The 23,677-nt window shown below is 39.8% G+C and overlaps 1 protein-coding gene across 1 annotated transcript in view; it reads right to left on the bottom strand.

Annotated features, from left to right (window-relative positions):
- LOC108432438 (diacylglycerol kinase theta) overlaps positions 1-23,677 on the bottom strand; it is a 70,472-nt gene that overhangs the window by 44,787 nt on the left and 2,008 nt on the right. The window lies entirely within an intron of this gene.

Here is a 23,677-nt window from a genome sequence, read left to right as displayed (position 1 = left end):
AGAGGTTCACGCTAGTGTGAAAACAAGAACACAACTATTAACACTGACTCACAAAATTTTTCTGTGAGAGTTTTTAGTAAGTAGGTGGTAAGGATGCGCTTTCTGAATAGAGCTGAATGACTCAAGATGCACCGATATGGGGATTTTGGGCTGATGCCAACAATCAATACTTTTCACCTTTTCATGTACATTTTAGGACTAAACGATTTGGAAAAAATTGGCCGATATCTTTCCGGTATCTATACAAAAAAAGATAAAATTCTTTAATCATTATTAAGCGCTTATATAATATTATACAACAACTGACTGTGCTGTTAATTCGCCATAACGTCCCAAACACTGTATCAAACTGCTAAGACGCCATTGCTAAGCAACGACTTTGACAGCTGTAGTAGACGTTCAAGCCATTTGAACATTTTTCCTTCTCACTTGGCAAACAAACAGAAACTGGACACTTAAGATCACATCTGACCGACAGCCGATTTGGTCAGACTCTGAAAGTGAGAATACACTAAATTCCCAAACTGTCATCACCACTGAGCAGCTTTTCAATCAGCAGCTGTGACAGAAAAACACCTAAACAACCTGGAATTAGCCAGAAATGAACCCAATACCATTCGCCAAACGTGTAGTCTGATCTTCAGAGTCCGACCAAATCAGACTAAGCCATAAACAGAAAAAAAAGCTGGTCAGTGGTGATGACAGTATTGGGGAATTTAGTGTAAGGAGCTGGAGAACGAACTTCTGGCTGTGCAGCAAGTGAGTGGAGCGTGTTACTCTGACATGGTATCAAGCTGCTTGTTAAGGAACTAGTTAGATTAAAACATTCAACGCCACGTTCAGCCCAGTTTATTAATTTCTTACTTTATTTATTTAACTGTTGTATAAAAGCAAAAGAACACTCAAGGTAGTGTGTTATTGTGTATTATCTCACAGCTGTGATGATCTACAGTAAATCACAGCCGTGATGTTATTTCGCGATAGCACACCCCGTCTCGTGTTCAATTGCTTAAGCAATGTATGATATAATTACAAGAGATTACTTATTTTAATGGTTTGATAAATATATCGCTGTTGTCGGAAGAAAATCTCATATATCCAAAATGATACCTTTAAAGGAGAAGGAAAAAGAATCTACTTTACTTTTAATGTAAGTCAGTGGAACCAGACCCCCAAATGCACACAGGAGCGTATGCATGCTCGTATACACCAAAGGACACTCATCTGGACCATCTATGATTTGTCAAAATGCTACCAGCAATCAAATTTCTAATTGGTTAGAGGGCTCATTTGCATATTATAGCCTTCTACGATGTCAGTATTGCAAAGGGAATCATCACGACAATGATTAGCAAACAATACACGGGTGAGCTCTAGTAGGTGAGAGGCTGAAGTCGTTTCACATGCAGTTGAAATCATGCAGCCTTTACTCCTGTGCATAAAAACATCATGTTTCATTTCAGTTTCCATAGCAGTTCTCTAGAAAAGCGCTTTGGGAGCAGTTCAGGTTTGTGGGTGGTGTGGTCACTACATGCAACCAAGAAAAAAACTGTTGTTTTGTTCTGTTCATATCTCAATGAGGTACTAATGCAACACATTTGGTAGTACAAGCAGGGTTGGTTCGAAAACTTATTATGTCATTTAAAAGTATTATACTGATATTTTTTACTGTTCATATTTCTTGACAACCCCATAGAAATACAATACAAACAAATATGAAATTACAACCAGAGCACCTGCTATTTCAGATTGCAAATAAGCTTATTGCTGTTGGAAACAAAACCTTGTACCTCCAAAATGGTAACTTTACAGGAGAAGGGGGAAAAAAAAAAAAAACATACTTCACTTTTAAGTCATTTTGGGCACATGGCACTAGGCTTTTTACTTCCACCGTCACCTATTAAAAAGACTGCAAAATGTGCAGCTATCAAGATTTTTTACAGTATGGTTGTCACTGGGTTTTGCTTAATATCTAATTATGACATTATTATGACACCATGCTGAGCTCAATGACAGGCAACAGCACTGCTAAACTTTCCGGGAGAGTTACTAAATCTATCAGACACATCGGCTGGGTCAGTGTCGGCACTTCTCTGACTGACACGGATAACCGCCCACACCCAACAGCATTACACACAAGCAAGCCTGCATGCGCGCCTGCATTCCCACAGGCACACACACACATACGGGTTTGGTTTTCCACAGCATCAGGACACAAGGCTACACACTTGACCCATAGGAGTTAACTTCTTATTCACCAGGGTATTTTTCGGTTTGTCCATCTGAATTTATGTGACCAAACTGTAAAGCAAATTACTCAGTAAGTGCATGAAATAAATGTATATTTTATTTATTTAATTATGTAAAAGCTCCCCTCAAATGAACTGAAAGTGTTTTATGATCTACACATATCGCTATATACTTACAATTTACTGCTGAAAGCCAAAAATCTTAAGACGTTCTTTGTTTTATTTTATAATAATAATTTTTATAGAGCAGGTCACTGAAGAGATGCCATCCGTTGATAGTTTATAGCCCAGATTTGTGGAAAAATGGTTCGACTTTCAGTAGAAAAAAATAATGAGTTCAGCTTCTTTTATTATAACGGTTTAAAATGACATGACCATCTATTTGACTGGAAAGAAGAGTTACAGCCTCACACGACACCAACGTAGCTAATGAAATATGAAAGTTATGAAAAATTTGACGAAGTGCGTTTTGGAACCACCGCTGGTCTCAAGGAGTTGAAAAGATTAACTATAGTACTGGGCAACAAGCATATCAGTAAATTGTTTAAGGCCATTTATCTAGGGAAAAAAAAGCCACTAAACATCATTAAAATATATGCAAACAAACACTAATGCATTACAAACTAACAAGGAAACTACTTGACATCTGTGCTGTGTTAAACTGAGGAGATAGACAGTGCTTAAAATGTGCAGAAGTGTGTTCTCTGTAGAGGATGTTAATTTATTATCACTTAATCTACAAAATATGTCCTTTGGCCAGGGAACCTAAATCACAGTAACGATATGCCCCATATGCCATATTTAAGCAACAGAACATGAGAGGGAGTGTGTTATCATGAAATAACATCATGGCTGTGATTTGGTCGCCATAGATCATCACGGCTGTGATGTTATAGCGATAACACACGTCCTCGAGTGCTCTACTGCTTTTACACAACACTTAAATAAATAACGTAAGAAATGAATAAACTTGGCCGTGAATGTTGAGTTTAGTATGTTTTGATGTTCGCAGTTTCTTCCGCCAAAATATAGTTCTTTTACAAGCAGCTTGTTGCTACGTAAAAGTAATGAACTCCACTCACTCGCTGCACAGCCAACAGTTCGTTCTCCAGCTCCTGAAACAGACCAACTGACTACTTGGGAATTTACCGTAGTCTTATCTTCAGAGTCTGACCAAATCGGCTGTCGGTCAAATATAACCGTCAAAGTGTCCATTTCCAGTTTGAGGCAAAGTAAGAAGTAAAAACGTTCAAATGGCTTGAGCGTCTGCTTCAGCTGTCAAAGTCGTTGCTTAGCAACTGCATCTCAGCTGAGAGATACAGTGTTTGTGGAAAAAAAGTGATGTTATGGCAAAATAACAGCACGGTTAGAACACCTACCAACCAATCAGCCTGCGTGGCCAGAACTGCTGTATAAGTAATATTAGTATATTCATGCAAAAAAAACACTGTCTCTCTTTTTTTTTTTTGCAGTTTTTTACTATTTTGCTTTATCTGAAAACTCCAGTTACCCTTCACATTGTGTTGAAATAGCATGATGAATGTACCAATAGAAATGGTTCGAAAGTACTTGAAAAATATGACATTAACTTCCATTAAGGGTTATAAACCTAACTCTACATAGCTTTGTCTGTTCAGTTGAAACTTTTCTATTTTATTCAAGCAGTAAAAGGAAGTATATGATAACTTACATTAAGACATTATTTACATTGTATCTGCCAGCTTTCCTAACATTTAACTAGCATTTATACTGCTATTTGTAACCAGTTTCACCTTTAAACCATTCTGTAATGTGACAGTGCAGCAGACGTCCCTTATCTTAACATACAACTTTTAGGACATTAATTAAATGTGTTGTATTTCCCCAAAGCAGTGTCTACATTACCACTCCATTATTACACAGTACCTACATAACAGCTACACAGGATACATGTGTGCAATTACATAGGCTGTACATCTGTAATCCATCTGTAACTAACTAAATCATCAGTAGTTACATTGTTGTTGCATATGTTGTTCATGTGTAATTATACAGCTATTAGGGACACTAAATTGGGACTAGTGTTTCGTGGTTTTTACAGCAAAATCTGGATATTTTAGTCTCCAAAATGTATGAAAACAAGCACACATACACACGGCATGTACAGTGTAGGGCACTGACAGTCACAGGTTTTGTGTCCTCTTCTGTGACAGGAAGTGGGCTTGAGCTGCTTTCAGTATCACAGTGTCCACAAAAAGTGTTATCAACGTACAGAAAAAGAGGTGAAGGGAGAAAAAAAAAAAAAACACTGGTGGCAAACTTGCTAAACTGAACTTTTGAGGGCTGGAGGTTTTTCACAAATCAGAAATACTCAGACAGCCAGGCAACTCAGGCCCAAAGAGAGGATTAAGCACTGAGAACCACTCCTCCTTTTGAACAGGCCTGATTTTGGGCTTCATTTATCACTTATAACTTGCTAAGAAAATCTTGCACTGTAAAACACCATGTAGCTCCCTGGGTACCGATCATCAGTTTCTCCCTCTAACATTTAAGATTAAGCTTTGTATTTGATTAATTCAAGTCTTTAGTGAACGATCAACCCTGTTATGAGTGTCTGCACATCAGAAAAAGCTAGAAACACTGCAATCTTGTTGCCCACTAAGGCTGTGAGTAATGGCAACGGGCAACAACCGTCAGCGGTCCGATTTAAATGAAACCCACCGCTCTCTTTTCAAACCACGATCACGTCACTTTCTGTTTGTAGTAAAGCATGTGAAGCTAGGTTTGTTTTACAGGAAAGGGGCTGTACTACTTTAATCTCAGGACCTGATAAATGGAAGCGTCATACAGCCATACTTACTCGAGCTGTCACTTTCCTTCTACTCTGCAGTTTCACTCTGATTTTACACCATGTTAACATTTTTATCCACTTCCCCCTCGTTTTAAGAAGTTGGAGTGGTTGAAAATGTCAAAAAAAAAAAAAAAAAAAAAAAAAAAAAAATACACACACACACACACACACACACACACACACACACACACACTAAACAAAGACTTTTGCTCAAAGTCTGCTGATAACATTACAAACTGTGGGCCAAATTAAAACCAAGAGAAAAAAGAGACATCTCACAAATTTCATAATAGATGTACTAAATAAACCTAAATAATGTACTAAATAAAAGATGTACTAAATAAAACCTAAACTTTGACATGCTACCGAGAGTCTTCTGAGTGCTTGTTTCATAAAATGCACCACTCAAAAAAAAGTGCCACCGGAATTTCTTGTTTCCAAAAACCTACTTGAGATCTAAGCTGGTTAGAAGGTTCCTTGATGCACTCTTTGTTTAAATGTATAAAGAATATTCAGTATTCAATGGTTTGCTTGGAATAAGAGCTGGTGGACAATATTGCAAATCTAAAAATATAAAACAACACAATGACCGGAGATGGCACAATACCGTTTTTCCTTTTCCAATATCAATATTTATACCTTGATTATCAGCCAATATCAATTCCAGTTCACAATTTTAAAACTACTGAGCTTTAAAATGTGGTATTTTTAACTTCATTTAGCACCTACAAGCGGATTATCAGCAGGTTATAACTACACAAATACTCTACTTCCCCACATGAAGAACTACACAGCTAACAACAGGATATAGGTGTGATTGCTATTTCAGGACAAGCTTGTTACAGACACACTCTTTTTAAAAAGTTTTTATTTTTATTTACTGCTGACACTGGTCAAATACCGAAACCTGGTACTGGATCAGTACCACCTCTATTAACAATACGTATAAAGTGACACTGGTACGATGCTGCCTCATGCTACTGATTTTGTAATATCATAGGCCATGTTTACACAGCAGGTAAAAGTGGCCCAAATCTTTTTCTTCATGTGTGACACAGATGTGTCTGTGTGTCAGTGCGAACAGCAAAAAACGCATTGAATCTGACATTTTCAATTCTGATTTGAAATGCTTTCTGAGTGGTACTGAAATGCGATATGTATCCAATCTGTGGTAATACGACTCAGTCTGAACAGCTGGATCGGAATTCATGCGACTTTTACATCAGTACAACTCGACCACTTTGTCATCATTTCGCACTGCTGACACTCAAACATTTAGGTTGATGTTTCTGTACCAAAAAGTTGAGGAAACTCATTGCAGCCACTCATTGCGGCCGAACGCGTCAGGAGGAGCCCGAGGCTGCAGGACACGAACCAAAGAAGTGGCTGTGGCCGAATAACGGGCCCTTTTTACCATGAACTTGAAGTGATGAGCCCAGCTGTCAACCACTGGAACTTCATAATCGCTCCTGTGATGCTGGCGAAGACAAAAAAGGAGCGACTAGTATTCGCTAGTCGTCATGATTGTTTACCTCTGGAAGAGCCACGTGAAGTACTGTTCATTTGCGCATGCGGGTCAGTTTAGGAGTTGATCTGTTCAGACTGATGTTGCATACAGATCACATTTAAAAGATATTGTGAACAGGGAAAATCAGATATGGGCCACTTTTACCTGCTGTGTAAACGTAGCCACGATACAGCGATCAGCCCAAAGTCAGTGGAGACCAATAAGAGCGATATGACAAAAAATTATTTCATAACATTAAAAGACATGTTCAAGATATGTATCACAACGTTTTGACACACAATCCTCTGGGCACGATTCTGAAAACTTTACAAACTGTGCTGCACTAAATCCAACTGAACTGAACTAATTAATGCTCTCTTTATAATGAAGCATGCAGCTGGTAACAAGGAAAATGATCATGATAATGAGAAAACATTACCTCTACATAAACAATGATGACATTTGAACAACATCTACCAGCACTGGTATCACAGAAACCTTTATTTATAGGGTTATGAATGCAGTAAAACGAATAAAATGCAGACACTTTAGCACAACAACCCAGCGTTGCAAACATTCTGCTTTTCCAGAGTCACGATCAGAAGGACATCGGGTATGCAGTATTAAAAGACATGGATCACAGATCAAAAAAACTAATCCCATCGCTTAATTTCAGCTGGATTTTGCAGAAAATGTTGCAACATCCATATGCAAATAATGTAAATGTAAACAATGTAAATACAGTACGCGTGGCATTCCATAACAAGCAGCATACGTGTGTGTGGGTATACGGTATCTCAGACATTCCTGACAGTCTCTGTCTACAGCATCCAACACCCCCAACAACCCCCCGCCCCCCCCAAACACACACACACACACGCACGCACGCACGCACACAGGCACACGCACACAGGCACACACACGCGCACACACACACCCGCCAATCTATTGGACTATCTGTTGCTATGCCAACCTTGAAGAGTCAATCACGACTTTGCTGCAGCACATTGTGCAACGGCGTCGCCCGACTCTGCCTGGCAACACGGCCGCTGTCAGTCACCATTCAGCATTTCCGCCTCTGTCTCGTCTTTGGCTCGTCATCCCAGCGACCGTCTGATACAGCTGTCTCTGCTGTTCTTCAACGGCAATGGGTCAAACACTGGTATCGTCAACATGACATTGGAGTTTGTAGTACTCATATTGCCATGTGTGCAACAGGCAAATGTGCCTCTACCTAATCACTGAATGTCTTGTTGCTGGCAGAGAGCATCTTCACCAATCACAGATGGATGGATTTAGGTATTTAGATGATCTGGTGTAAATAATCTTGGGCAAAACTAACCATGATTAATCAGTGATAAATCATTAACTGGCCTCAAACCAAGCCCAAAATGAAGGATGCGACCGCATATAAAATGGATTTACAGAATGAAATCTGATTGGCTGACAAGTGTTCAAAGCTGTTGGGCGCATACTCAGAATTCCACATGAACAACCCAAAAATATTAAAGTGTTCCTTGCATGGAACACATGTGCAGCCAGGTGTAAGCGTCTATATGAAGTACCAGCCCAAAAATCTAACTAAACAGAGGAGCTGACGAATTAAACACTGTCATTACTGCATCACCAAAAATTAAAACGTTGACAAAATTACCACTTTCCCACTCATTGCTAGCCCTGATTACTATTTAATTAAACAATAGAACACGAGAGGGACTGTGTTAGCACCAAATAACTTCACGGCTGTGATTTGGTCGCAGACGTGAGTCGAAGGTGCCGTGATGTTAAGGAGCTGTGACTTTATTCACGATAACACACGATCTCGAGTGTTCGATTGCTTACTTAAAGGCCTTTATACAACAGTTTAAAAAATAGAGTAAGAAACAAATAAACTGAGCTGTGAACATGGCATTTAATATTTTAATGTTAGCAGTTCCTTCCACCAAATTATAGTTCTTTAACAAGCAGCTTGTTGCTACATCAGAGTAACGGACTCCGCTCACTCGCTGCACAGTCTGCTGTAAGCCTCGCCTTTTGAACTACAGACTCAGCCATAAAACTGCTGCAATATCAAGTTTAGCTCAGTTTTGTCTATTTTTGCAGATCAATATTAATGTTGCTTTGTTCCAGCCAGTCTGTAAAGCATCTTACAGCACATTGGCGAATGGTATTTGGTTCATTTCTGGCTGATTCCAGGTTGTTTAGCTGTTCTTCTGTCACAGCTGCCAACTGAAAAGCTGCTCAGTGGAGACAACAGCTTGGGAATTTAGTGTCGTCTCGTCTTCAGAGTCTGACCAAATCGACTGTCGGTCAAATGTGATCTTGAAACCGTCCATTTTCTGTTTGTGGCAAAGTAAGAAGTAAAAACATTCAAATGGCTTGAGCGTCTCCTACAGCTGTCAAAGTCGTTGCTTAGCAACAGTGTCTCAGCGGAGCGATACAGTGTTTGGAGAAAAAAAAAAAAACTACGTTATCGCAAAATAACAGCACGGTTAGAACGCTTCCCAACTAATCAGCTTGCGTGGCTGGAACTAACTGTTGTGTAAAAGGAATATAACTGCTATGACTGCATGTGCATCACACCTTTCCCTGAGAACATGGTGGAAATAGTTGTTGATCTTAGTCCTGGTCTAGATTCTGGTTTTCCCATCTCTGAGAACAGCTGAGGTAGACAGTGGAAATGTCTTCATGGTTAGACAGAGTGCTAAGAAACTCTCCTCATCTTCACCAGCATGTCTTTCTCCTTATTATGTCATGATGTTCTATAGAAACAGTCCATTGTTACCCCATGTTTATTTTCAAGGTCTTGCTTGTGCTACATGTGTTTTCCTTGTTTTCACATTTCCCTTGGTCTAGTGCTTTTCCGCTTTGTGCCTGTTTCTGTTTACGATTGTGGATGTGTCTGCGTTTCATTGCTTGGTGCTACTTTGGGAAAAACTCAAAGTTTTTCAATGCTTTGCATTAATTCCTACTTCATCTTTATATATTACAACATTATTTATCTATATCTATCTATTTAGCAAATTACAAAAAGAAAATTTCATGACATCTTTGTATACAAATCAAATCTGAATTTTTTTCCTCCATTTTCTTGTGGTGAGTACCTCGCACTAGGCCTCCCACTGATCAAGCGATGCAGCTGAGAGGGTGAAGGCTAGCACATTGCTGCTGTCAGAAGAAAACCTTGTCCATTTTTGACGTTTTCCAGTTTTTGACATAATTTAAAAAGTGCCTGTTGCCCTTTACATTGTATATGCATTTCATGATGAATGGACTAAAAGAAACGGCCCAAAATGTCCTGGGAAAAAATTCTGGTTCCATTGATTTACATTAAAAGTAAAAAGTTTTTTTTCCTTCTCCTGTAAAATTACCATGTTGGAGATGCAAGGTTTTCCTCTCACAACAGTGATATGCTTCCTCTACGACACATCGCACCACAGCTTATTTGGAGAACACTTACTGCCAATTCCGTTACGTTAACTAACACACATCCATGTTAGCTACCACTGCGCATGGAAAGGGAGGGCCATCCTACTAGGGATGAGCAGCGTGACTAATTTTTATACTGAAGTATGCATAAGAGTTCATGAATGGATATCCAGTTAACTAGAGAAAGAAAAACAATGCGCTGGTCAATAATAATGCAGAGCTGTAGGCTTATTTCTTATGTAGTACTATAAAATATAGCAGCATTACTATTTAAAATAAAAGAAAATCAAAAGAAATTAATTTTTCATGTTGGATGATTAAGGCAGCCCCTTCAGATGAGCTAAAGAGATAACAGAGCTACCAACACTGGATGCATATCTTCATTATTTCTGGATCATCAGCTAGAGGGAATAGCCTAGTTAGTGATACAGCTGAGCTACCTCTGTCTTCTTAGCCACGTCCATAACAACACATACTTCGCAATACGATCACATGGCGTGGAGCAACAAGTATATCGCTGTTGTCGGAAGAAAACCTGGTATCTCCAAAATGCTAACTTTACAGGGGAAGGAAAAAACATACTTTACTTTTAATGCAAGTCAGTGGAACCAGACTTTTTTTTAAATATCATTTTAGGCCATTTCTTTTGGTCCTTTCTTTGTAAAATGTATGCACAATTTAAAGGGCAACAGGTATTTTCAAATTATGTAAAAAAACTGAAAAACGTCAAAACTTGCATACAAATATGAGCAAAATCAATGGGTTTTATGGAGTTGGTACGTTTTCTCTGTCTTCGCATTTAAACATGGTGATTTCAGTATTCAAATACTGGCATCTCGAATGGTTAACCTAGTACTCGAGTACCTGTGCCAACTATGCTTTCTTGGACCCCCAGCCACAGACGGAATATAACCTTCTTTTTAGCATTAATTCTTCTTTCTTTTAATGTTAGTAACTCAAACAGTGCAGATTTAACCATGCATTTAACTCACGATTCCACTTAATTCACGATACTGGGGTTATTTGTTAATCTATACAGTCATGTTGTTGCTCAACTAACTAATGACATGAGCTGGGAGGCAAGAAAAGTGCTGGAATGAGCTGTTGACAAGTGGTGACCTTGGTGTTGAAACAACGCAATTGTATTAGATGACAAAATTAATAGAATGTCCATTCTCCATTATGAATCATCACATCTCCACAATGCACAGTCACAGTATTGCATTGTAATATCATAATGTCACAATGCATTGTTACACCCCTATGGTATTCATGATACTTGATTACGTTATTAAGAAGGCAAGCTACGACTCTGACAGAGCTCACCTCATCACTGTTCCTGCAGATACAGCCCTGCAGGTGGACAAAAACCAAACAAAATAGACTAGAATGTCCACTAAAAAGATTTAAAGACACGCTATAGATGCAGTCTCCAAAAAATGCTGCAAGAAGATCAACTAGACTGATGGTCTGGATTCATCTGTAGATCATCTCCAGAGTTCAGAAAATTCCAGTGCAAGACATTTTCCGTTCTATCTTAAATGTTGCTGAAGTTACTCAAAGGTGCCTTAAATGTAGAACCAGTTTCAGAGGTGGTTGAATGCTTACCTCAATAAATGTACCAATTTTCGTCAATAGATGACACTAAATCAACAAATACCTCTGGAAACTGAGCAGCATAGCAAAGCTATGATCAGCCATTGGAGATAATGAATTCATCTCGCTGGCTCATCTAATGCCGCAGCCCAAACCATGCGGTTTGGAATGTGTAAATAATAATGTAGCAGGGAATCTCAGCCGTTCAGATTATAGTGTTTGTTTGCCATTGCTACAACCACAAATCAAATAAAATCAAGTCAGTACACTCAAACACACTGGCAAACACTTAAAAAGTGCCCACAAACATGTTAAACATTACGGTTTTGTTATCTCATCACACACAGCCACAGCACTGCTGAATGAACTTGAGATTGGCAACCAAATTGGTAGCAGGGCAACTGTGACATCATCGGATTACTCAATCAATGTGTTGTGGAAGTGTTGCACGAACGCTTTATTTTTCATGTAATTATCTTCCCATGCCAATAGAAATTTGGACTAATTTTACCATTATTGGCATCACAGAGACTTAAGATTTATTAGTATATTGTTAAAAAGGAGTAAAATTAATAACAAAGCCCCGGCTTCCAAGGATTAAAAACAACCACGATTCTGAACAAGCCTTGCAACACAGTGCAAAAATATCACCATGTATTGCAACTTTAACACCCACCTAGACCACAACCTGAGGCACTCACAAAAACAATGTCTACAAAAAACAACGTCTACAAGGTTTTACTGCACAATATGGACAAAATACTAGTATTGTGATTATACTGCAGTTTATTGTGTCAAACTGCAAAATGCTTTATATGCAATATACATTTGTATAGACAAGTTTGGGGTCCCCATTTTGAGGTTTACAACTTGCAAATGCTTTTAGAAACCATCTAGGAGTCTATTTCTATTCTTCCTTAAAAAGGTCCACCTACTTTTTTTGCAGCATCTTCTAGTTCTGCAATACTCTTGGGCTGTTTCACTCGCACAGCATGTGAGCAAATGAGATCTACCCCAGATTTTCACTGAAGTTAGGGGACTGCAGGGGTCATTCCAAAAGCTTCAGCTACCTAAAGTAGTTCATGTTTTCAGCTTCACTTTCTTGACTGAGTCACATTTTCTTCCCGAATGTGTTGATATTTAGTGGAATTAATTCTATGCAATGTTTCCAGTGCCACTCAACCTCAAAGCAAAATAGATCCAAATGCTTAACAGTTGGCAAGGCATACTTTTCATCAAATGCTGCTCTTTTCTCCAAACATACACTCATAAAAAAGATGGTCCTTCAAATATTTTTAGTAAAGGGACTGGTTCTGTTTAGAACCATGAGTTCTACATCGAACCATATCATGCTTAAATGGTTCTTAGCATGGTGAAATAGTTGCATATGATGGAGAATGTGCTGCATATGGTTCTATTTAAAACCAAAGTGTGAAATCCTCTTTAGACTGCTGGAGAATATTTTGTATTTGGTTCTATTCAGAACCTTTTTGAAAATGGTTCAATATCGCACCAAAATGGGTTAATCTGTTGTTGACATCATAGCAATAGAACAACCATTTTTAGTGCAATATAGAACCATTTTCAAGAAGAAAGAACCATGCAATAAACCATGCAATGAACCATTTAAGCGTGAAATGGTTTTACATCGAACTCATGGTTCTAAACAGAACCAGTCCCTACTAAGGAACCCTTGAAGAAACTTTTTTGTGTGTACCTTTGGTGATTGCAGCCAAAGAGATTTTTACTTCATCAGTCCACAGTACTGGTTTCCAAAATGCCTCATTCCTTTTTACATCAAAAATCTACAAAATATATATTATACATTTTAAAATACATTTCAAAAATACATTAGTGAATCAATAATATAATATGGTTAAAGCCTGATCAGCTTCACTTTGACCAAAACTTTCCTTTTTCCTGGAGATGACCACACGGATGAAAAGGTAAAAAATGTTTTTAAAAAACTGAATCAGTTTTCATTACAACTGCCTCAATTGTATGAGCTGAATCAGCTTCCTTCAGAGAGCATGATGTGTAATCACATTAGCTTCTGTGCCTACGGCCAATTTATAATAAAATAAGCAGAGTAAAGATGGCTACTGTCAACTATGTGGTGTCCCACAGCATGTTCCGTGCAACTACTGCGGCCTAGTTCACTTCTGTCAATCAGAGAATGGTCTTCTCTATTGACGTTGGTAGGAACATGGTACAAGCCTCAGTGACCACAGAGCTGAGCCAACATGAGAATGAGAAAAATACAGTGCACTCAAGCCTGCATTGTCCTACACCTACACCACTTTTGAACCAGCCTCCAGCAAACTTGTCCTCTTTCTAATAAACCAGCACCTTCAAGCAGGGTCATGGCTAATGGAGATGGCTGGAGAGCATCTGAAAAAATTAAGTAGGTCAAATTATGCTGAAGCCAGTCTGAATCGAAATGTGATTTTTTTTACTAAAACCACAATGTAAGTCATAATAAAATATCAGTTTCACATTAAATAACATGAATCAAGTGAAGTGCTACTCTGAAAGTAAGAGGCAACTGACTATTTAGCACAATGAGTCATGCATAATTATGCTATGACATTTCCCTACAGGTAAAGCAGTGGCAAACTCAGCATGAGTGCAGATGCCTCACATTGTTTATGCCACAAAATGGTAACACACATCGGTCAAAATCAAAACACATGGTGATGCAAAAAGATTCACCTGATTTCAAAGCGCCATATTTTTGCAACCGCGTGGTGTCTAGGAACAAATCACACACCAATTGAAAGAGGGGGTCATAGAGTTTCTGACACCGGAAGATGGCCCCCTTCAGTCGGCGAGGAGATGCGACCCCTGAGTAGAAAGCTTTTGAGCTCTCCATTTCAAGTGAATCCATCAACTGTGCAAAGTGATTTTCATCGGCTGTGAACCTCCAACAGCTCAGAGCGTTCTTCACTGGTTTCACCACACTGAAAGATCTCTGAAATCCCATTGAAAGAGCCGTGAGTACAATAACACCCAACATACTCAATCGAGTATGGGTATGAATTTGACTATGCCGTTGATGTTGTTGTCCGTACAGCTGGAAGAGGTTCATACTGAGCATTTATCTGGTATCTGTAGGAGCTCACAAATGGATTTCTGGTTAACCACCGAAGAGGAAAAAACAAGAAAAACAACAAAACTATTTCTGGATCTTAGCTAAAGTAGCGTAGTTTGTGATGAAGCAGCACGATCTCTGCCTTCTCATGTCCTTAACACTTACATTGAACGCTCACACGTTAAAGCACTCATGCAGAATTGTTAGCAGCATAAAGAAACTATCAAATACTGGTACCTCAAACAGTTAACTGAGTATGCGGTACCTGCACACATCCCTAGTATGGAACAAAGCATTTACATACATTCAAGTTCAACACAGTTTTCAATTTTGAGGCCAAAGCTTGATCCGATTTTGAGTATTTCATGTGTTAAAGATACCTTGATTCTGCAGAACTGCTGGTTTCATTACAAGTCCGCCAACAGTGTTTTGTTCCGTCATCCCACCAAATCACAACCCGTAGAACCTCAGACTCAGAATGTGGGTGCCTGCACTGCATAAGCTCCTCCCCAATTCCCTCCTACTTTATTCTAAAATGCTGCACCTGGATGACTTTGCATATCAGCAATATACTTTTGAATTTCTTTATACTGTTTCAATTATTCATTTGTCTGTTTTTACACACACACACACACACACACACAATTTTCTAAGCTGCTTCTCCCTCAGGGTCGTGGGTCTGTTTTTACAGCACTGTGTAAAAAAAGTTTCATCTTTACCAGCAGAATAAGGTAAAGTAAATAGGGCTGCACAATATATTGTTCGTTTATCGTCATTGCAACTGGCCTTAGCAAAAGTCATATTGCAGAAGGATGCGATACACAAATGAATTCTATAACCAATAAGTGTTTTTCCTGTGTGCTGTCACCACTTTGACCAATCACAGGTCCAGATGAGTGTTTCTTTGAGTGATCTGATGAATTAAGGTTCATAATCATCATCATCGTTGTTAACCGCTCAGTCCAGATAGGGTCGCAGCAGCAATTGAGAGAGCAGAGAATCCCAGACAACTCTGTCCCCCGCAACTTCCTCCAGCTCATTCCCAGGGACCCCAAGCTGCTCCCAGGCCAACGTGGAGATATAATCCCTCCAGCGGGTCCTAGGATGACCGTGGGGTCTTGTCCTGTTAGGCCGTGCCTGGTACACCCCCACCGGGAGGCGTCCAGGGGGCAGTGACCGCATTACTGCTGCTGCTTGTCCCAGCCTGCGGCCGATCACACGATCCCTCTTCCCATGACTCGTGAACAAGACCCAAGATATATAAACTCCTCCACCTGGGGCAGGTCCCTTCCCCTTACCTGGAGTGCGCATGCCATCCTTTTCCAGGCTAAGACCATGGACTCAGACTTGGAGGTGCTGATCTGCATATTGACCGCTTCACACTCAGCTGCAAACCACTCCAGTGAGCGCTGGAGGCAACCATGTGATTCAGCCCAAAGAACATCATCATTTGCAAACAGCAGAGACACCCTGACACCCTGAGTCCAATGCTAACACTGAAAGGGTCCAACTTAACGCCGAGTATATGAACACAGCTCACTCCGGGAGTACAGAGATTGAATGGCCCAGAGTAGTAGCCCCAGTACCCCATACTCCCGGAGGACCTCAAGATCTCTCAGGGAACACGGTCGTAAGCCATCTCCAAGTCCACAAAACACATGTAGACTCCCATGCCCCCTCAACAATCTGTGAGAGGGTGAAAAGCTGGTCCACTGTTCCACGGCCGGGACGGAATCTGCATTGTTCCTCCTCAATCTGCAGTTCAACTATCAGTCGAAGTCTCCTTTCCAGCACCTTGGCATAGATTTTCCCAGGAAGGCTGAGCAGTGTGATACCCCAATTGCTGGCACACACCCTCTGGTCCCCCTTCTTAAAAACAGGGACCACCACCCTAGTCTGCCAGTCCTGGTACTGTTCCTGAAGTCCATGCAATATTGCAGAAGCATGTTAGCCATGACAGCCCCACAATATCCAGAGCCTTAAGCATCTCCGGATGAATCTCATCGAATTAAGGTTCAACAAAAGTGAATTATTTAGACTAATCTAGACCATCCTTTCACATTATTGGTTGATCAATGCATTTATACACCGATCAGTCATAACATTATGACATGTGGGTCCTGACCAATGAAGAACAGGGTAAAAGGGAGCTAACAAAGTATGCAGAGAAACAGATGGACTACAGTCTGTAATTGTAGAACTGCAAAGTGCACCTATACAGTAAGTGGAGCTGATAAAATGGACAATGAGCGTAGAAACAAGGAAGCGGTCATATTGTTATGCCAGTGCATACCAAATAATCACACTGGCAGTAGTCCATCCATGTCACACAGCCACACATGTAACAGGACAAAGTACAACTTTCTTAAATGAATGTACTTGAGTGAAAGAAAGGAAAGGCCTAAAAACAACATTCCAAATTTATCTTCACAACTTAAGTAAACTGAAACTAAGCACAAGTGAACCTTTATGTACCTCCTGCGGTTGCTCAACTTCAAACAAACTTTCTAAAGCATTGCCATTCACACTAGCAAGGTCTTATCTGATTGCTCAGTAGAATATTTCAGGCAATAAGCGGGTTAGTCAGGCATGCTGGCAAGTGAAAGAGATAAGGCTGTCCATACAGAAATATGTTAAAAACACTTAAACTGCACCCCACTGCCAGCAGTCCAGCTGAATTAGTGCAGCTGACATTTAAATTACATCAAATTTATCAGCGCACCCTTAAATAATTTTCAAGGCTACACTGAAACTACTGCTTCCCTTCTGAAACTGATACCGATGCTAAATCAGTAATAAAACATTTTTGCTTATTTGGTTTAACTGATTATTTAATTAGTATTTACAATAATATAATTACTAATAAGAGCAATATTTAAAAAGACATTTCACTTAACTGAAGTAAAATTGAAATATTTTACTGTCCAAAACAAGGCAAAAATGTTAAAAACAGAACAATATATGGACAAACCTATGGCATACACCCATAACCATGCAAAATGGTGCTAAATGTTGTTGCACGTCTGAATTTCTTAAGACATTTGTCTGATTCGCTATTTGCTATTCAATCATTACATAGTAAAGAGGACCATGACAAAACATAAGACAAAACATTAAACATAATAAAAACATTTATAAATGTGGACTTGCTTGTCCATGTACGTTGATGAAAATCCAGTTCACTTGTGGTTTTGTAAATTCTATACATTTCTAGTAATACATTCCATCAACATTACTAAAGAAAAACAATGTATAGTGCAAAAACTGAGGGACCTTGAAAACACATGAAAATTGCTTTTTATGGCTACTAAGAAACGCTTAAATGAGACAAATGAAACTGTAGCTAATAGCTTACTATGAATGTTTCACTAAGTACAAAACTTCTAATAAAGTGTCTTGCTAGAACAAAACCCTTATTGTCGGTTGTTGTTTTGAAGAGTGGACACCCTTGCTGTAAATGTATCACCAGTAAGACGTTTGGTTTGTTAGAATAAAGAGAACAAGCTGGGGCATACACTGGAAAACACCAATTTCATGGAGCTTTAAAGATCCTACAGTCAGTCACCTTAAAAAATGCTGACATTCCAGTTTCTTTGTTTAGACTACATCATCTTTCAATGTAAACCACAGAGTCAAAAGCACTTTTACGGCCAAAGGGCAAGAAAGCTTTGTGGACATTTAAAAGGAGCTGCCCTCAAGAATAAATGTAAATAGTGTTGAGGTAACATAAACAAATGGTGCAATATAACTTATCAAATCAATATGAAATATTACTATGATTGCAGCTAAAAGGTACTTGAAATGCATATTGGCTGTATTTCGTTATGCGAGACAAACAGACTAACGGGTGCAGCCAGAGTGTCTCTAAGCCTTTCTGAAATGCTCTTAGATAGTTGGTGCTTTTCACCCTTTAAAAGCTCCCAGCTACTCCTAACCTTGCTAGTGAGCAGCATTTCCGCTAAAGGGTCTCTTCACCATCCGTTGTCCATCACAGCTCTCAACGATAGCCAGCTGCATTCAGACAGGCACTCAGAGCCTACATTTTCACTTCCAAATATCAGATTTCTGATTACGGCCATTTCCCGAAGCTTAACGGTGAACATACGGAATCTGACTTTCCCACTTACGACTTGGACCGTGCTTCTATGCTTTTTGGTAAGATGATCTCTAGCTGGTGGTTTATCCAAACACGCACAAACAGGATCACAAATCCGATTTGAACACTGCATCCCATTGCTCTGTCGTAACATGGGTGGACATTACATGGTCTGGCACACAGTTACATAAATGTAAACAAATTGTGCACCAAGCACAGCTCAATACTCAGCAGCGGGGTGGAGGTCAAATGACAGAGATAGAATCACCAGGGCCTATATATTGAGTGAATCACAGCGACAGTCCAGGATCCTCTTTTCTCCATCATATTAAATAGGAATTAAAGACTAAAAGATCTAGATCAACAAAGATAAACACATTAATGGGCAATATACTGATTCATCAAGTACGATAGTTCAAATTCTTCTCTAGGTATGAGTTTTGTCATAATCTCTTTACAGGTATGCCATAAATAAGAGCAAATAAGGCAACATACATAAAGGGCAAAACATGTTCTGTTTGTCTGGATGAATGGCTGAGACAGAGATGATTTCCAGTTCCTTGATATTCTTAAGTCTTTATTTGTGGACAACCTTCTTCAATACACACCACAGGTTTTCAATGTGGTTCTAATATGGAGGCTGAGGAGAGGGCCATTGCAAGACACTGATTTTGTGTGCCCAAAGATTTTGATGGGTGTTTGGGGTCATTATCTTGCTAAAAGGTCCACCGATGGTCACGTTTCAGCTGTCTGGCAGAGGTAGGCAGAATTTAGGTTAAAATCTTATGGTATTGAGTGGAACACATTATGCCACTGATTTTCATAACAACCCCTGGACAACAAGCAGCAAAGCCCCAAAGCATCAGTGAACGACTACTATATTTGACAGTGAGTACTGGTTGTTTTTTTTTTTTTTTACCATATGCAAATCTTTTTCACCAAACGTGATAATGGTGTGCATGACAAAGAAGCCCAATTTTTGTCTCTTGCATCTGTCGTTCCAGCGCCAATAATCTTTGCTACATATGTTTTGAACCCTGCCTTAGAACAGTATCATTTATTAATCATTTAGCAGTCATGAACATGCAGTAACATTCACTGTACAACAGTGCTTCATGCAGAAAGCTTTACTCTCTGTGCATCTAAGAAATCTCAGGTGAAACTGCAGCCTGTTTGACCAAACTGCAGTGGTATTTCAAAGTAGCACCGATAATGCTACAGTGCATGTTTAATACTGTGGTATACTGAATTACTAAATACAGGTGCATGTTTATTATTTATATGAAACAAGATACAATATATCACCATGCTTTTTACAGAAAAGGACCATATGACTGTCAAAAAAAAGGTTTCCATGAATTGATCAGATGTTGACTCATACCAATTATCATATCATACTCATTTGGGGGCAGTCGTGGGCTGGAGGTTAGGGAACTGGCCCTGTGACCGGAAGGTTGCCCGTTGGTGGGATTAATAATAAAGTAATAATAAAGTATACAAAATTGCATGTGATGAAATATATGAGCATCTATAGCTCCTGTCCTGACAGCTAACCGTATATACTGGATCAGCCTTCACATCGCTGGAGCTAAAAGCATGTTTGATGGGGTTGTTCAGTGCTAGCTTGGCGTTAGCTTAAATTACGTGAGTCCTGCTAATGTCCTGATGTTCTCTCCACAGTATCCATTGTCTAGCTAAAGTACGTAAGATGTAGACATAAAGAGTTATATAGCAAAAGTCAGTCATCATTTAATGTCAATTGTCCATCACGAACACTTCTCAACATTAATAAATGATCTATTGCAAAACAATGGAATACATTCTTCACCTGACCATCTACCCATGACAGACTAGTGGGACTGAAAGTTTCTTCTCACTATCCAAGGATTTCTCCTTTGCTGGCCCAGCTCCTCAGCCTCTTTCCCTTCACAGCACTGGACAGCCAGGATGCCGTAAAAGCTTTTGCCTGGATCTCCCACCCTGCACAGCTTAGCTCCAGCCCTAATCAAACATACCTGATCCAGGTAATAAAGGCCCCAAGGGGCATCTGAGCATTAGAGGCAAGTGTGCTGGATATGACCTCTCCAGGGTGGTAGATCTCCAGACCAGGACTGTGCACCTCTGGCCTATGCTATTCAGCTTTTTTTTGCTTTGTTAATACAACACAAAGCACACACAGGACATCATAGCTATATTTCATCTGATGCTTTATTAACTACTTGTGTATAAACACTGGCTCTACAAGCACCGCTGTCATCACTACATTGACCGGTAGTATGTCAACAATACGCCGACGGTGACCAATGTGACGTCAATCGAATACTCTCTACCACCCAGTGGTAGATCTCCAGACTTTTAAACATTCACTTCAAGCACCAACACTTTTGAAAGTAAGCCTTTGAAAAGGATTGCCTTTCATGCTAATATTATTACACTCACCAGCCACTTTATTAGGTACAGGTATTATGTTCAGTTGCTTGTTAACACAAATAGCTAATCAGCCAATCACACGGCCGCAACTCAGTGCATTTAGGCATGTAGAGGTGGTCAAGTCAACTTGCTGAAGTGCAGACCGAGCATCAGAATGGGGAAGAAAGGGGATTTAAATGACTTGAACGTGGCGTGGTTGTTGGTGCCAGACGGCTGGTCTGAGTATTTCAGAATCTGCTGATCTACTGGGATTTTAACACACAACCATCTGTAGGGTTTACAGAGAATTGTCTGAAAAAGAGGAAATATCCAGTGAGCGACAGTTGTGTGGACGAAAATGCCTTGTTGATGTGTGAGGTCAGAGGAGAATGGGCAGACTGGTTCGAGATGATAGAAAGGCAACAGTAACTCAAATAACCAACCAAAATCTCTGAGGAATGTTTCCAACACCTTATTGAAAGTATGCCATGAAGAATTAAAGCAGATCTAAAGGCAACTAGCAGCATAAGTTCCTGAACTTAAAGGCAAGCATTAGAGAGGTTAAACGTTGTGACGGCTGTTCGGCGCCTACCTCATCACTCCAATGCAGGGGCATCCGGCTTGTTCGAAGTTCCATATACTGAGGAGCACATTGCACATTGTATCGTTCAGATTGCTTCATCCTAGCGAGAGTTATTTTAGAATATTTGGGGCCTCTTTCGAGTGAATCTTGATGCACAGCATGATTACTGCTGACTAATGAAATCTGTCAGTCTTTCACTTATACACTGACAGATTACACCAGCTGTTACGGGCTGATATAATATTGTATAGTGCAGGTAAAGAGCCAGTAAGCCCTACAAGGGCTGCATGATATGGACAAAATATCCTATATTGTAATGTCTGTATATCATCGTATTTCGTTTTTTTTCTTTGATTTTTAGTTTTCTACATCATTTCAACACACTACCTGTCCTTTAAATTGTGTTAAAATTTCATAATGAATGCACCAATGGGAATGCCCTAAAACCACTTGGAACAAAATCTCTTTACATTGACTTACATTGAAAGGTAAGAGTGTTTTTGCCCTCTCCTGTAAAGCTGATCATTTGGAGATACGTGTTTTTCATTGGACTGTAGCTATACGCAGTATATTAAAAAACACCTTTTTTAATGTGAACCTTTGATGAGGTGTGAACAATGACTGCACCACTTAGACCAAAATTATCTGGTAGTCTGGCTTGTGTACATGCCTGTATTCATCCAACACACTAGTGAACTACTGACGACATTGATAACATTGATGACATCACTAGATTGCATTATTTTTATTAAACTGACGTTTGCTGGATTTTGTGAATGCTTTGATTCAAAACTCCCACAGAAGCTCATCGAGAGATTAGCCATCACATGGTAAACAAACGTTCTGATTGTTAGAGGCTTCATTTACATGACATCTGTATCACAGAAGGCCAATATCCCAATAGTGATGAACAAATGATATATCATACAGCCCCATCTGCATAAATACGACTATAGTTTTGAGGGCTCCACTATTACCACAAAAATAGTTGTATTTTCAGAATGACAGCAGTAGAAACTACGGCAACCCTGAAAATGTACAACTGAAGCTAAGGAGCTCTTTCTCACATCACTGGCAACCTTTGATCTCGGCTAATTACTTAACCCCTTAAAGCCTAGGCTTACCATTCTAGTATTAATCTTGAGGATTACGGAGGATTACAGAGTAAAAACTATGTTTCATCTGGTAACTATCAAGGAATCCACATAGGGTAGCCTTCCTAGACAGGGACTTAGCCTAGTCCTGGACTACAGAGATAGCTGATGACCTGTCTGGGAAACCAGCCCTCGGAGTTTAAGGGGTTAATGAAGTCACGACTACTTGAAAAAAGAAGATTACACCGTTGTGCAATCAACAAAACGCACACATGTTGACAATCCGTCTGATCCACACGTGCATTTTTGTCATTTAGGGTTTGACGGACAGATCTGTGGACGCTAACCCTCGGCTCTCTCTGGACTCTGTCAATTAACTACACACTTCAAAGTGGCCACCCAAACATCACCAGCCAATTAGGGATTCCTGCCTGACGCACGATCGACCGGCATCAATCCACTGCTTTTCCCAGAGGCAGCTATTCAATAAGTTCTCTGGGCACGTAGAGAGAGAGAGAGAGAGAGAGAGAGAGAGAGAGAGAGAGAGAGAGAGAGAGAGAGAGCGAGAGAGAGAGAGAGAGAGAGAGAGCGAGAGCGAGAGACAGAAAGGGAGGAACACAGAGAGAATGAAAGAGAGAGGAAATAAGGCAGACAATGGCAGTGTGAGTCGGATAGAATGAGAGAGAGAGACAGTGAGCTCACTATCGCTCACTATCTGATCATTTGAAATGGACAACGGCTTTTCTCTGCTCTTCAACTATCATCTGGCTCTGTCCATCATCTAATAGCACGT

This window comes from Pygocentrus nattereri, chromosome 14, assembly GCF_015220715.1.
Source record: "Pygocentrus nattereri isolate fPygNat1 chromosome 14, fPygNat1.pri, whole genome shotgun sequence".
NCBI classification, from domain to species: Eukaryota; Metazoa; Chordata; class Actinopteri; order Characiformes; family Serrasalmidae; genus Pygocentrus; species Pygocentrus nattereri.
This window is presented reverse-complemented; position numbering and strand designations above follow the sequence as displayed.